Genomic DNA, 545 nt, shown 5'->3' with positions numbered 1-545 from the left:
GGAGGGGGTGGACCCACGGGGGCAGGGGCCATCCCCACCCACCCGAGAACACACGGATGGCTCCTGGACACGGTCCGCGGGGGGCTGCAGCCCTTCGACAGCTCCTGCCACCACGCACGGGTATTTGGTCCCCTCTGCAGCTGCCAGCACGGGTCGGATCCTGCCCCGAGAGCTCTGCACCCCCTTCCCCGGCAGCGTGGTGACCGCCAGCTTTGTGACCTCTCATGGTGGCTCTCACATCCCCAGCGTGGTTTCCATCACTAATTGCAGCCTGACCTTCATTTACAAGATAAACCAGAGTCAGGGTACGCCGCCAGCATCCACCGCCCCGGCCCCACTGCCCTCCGGACTGCAGCTGGGTCGTGCCTTCCCTGAGCCTTGACCCGCACGGATCCAATCCCAAATTAGCCGGTGCTTTTCCTAACGTAGCCTTCCTGGGGCTGGCTCAGCCCGCTGCGCCGTCCACAGCTGTGCAAACAGCTTCACCCCGCGTTGTGATGGCGTTGGGCTGGCTTGGACTCAGTGCTGGCAGCCAGGGTTTGGAC

The sequence above is a fragment of the Athene cunicularia genome (genome assembly GCF_003259725.1).
Source record: "Athene cunicularia isolate RWA chromosome 19 unlocalized genomic scaffold, athCun1 chr19_part1, whole genome shotgun sequence".
Classification (NCBI taxonomy): Eukaryota; Metazoa; Chordata; class Aves; order Strigiformes; family Strigidae; genus Athene; species Athene cunicularia.
Note: the sequence above shows the minus strand (reverse complement) of the source record.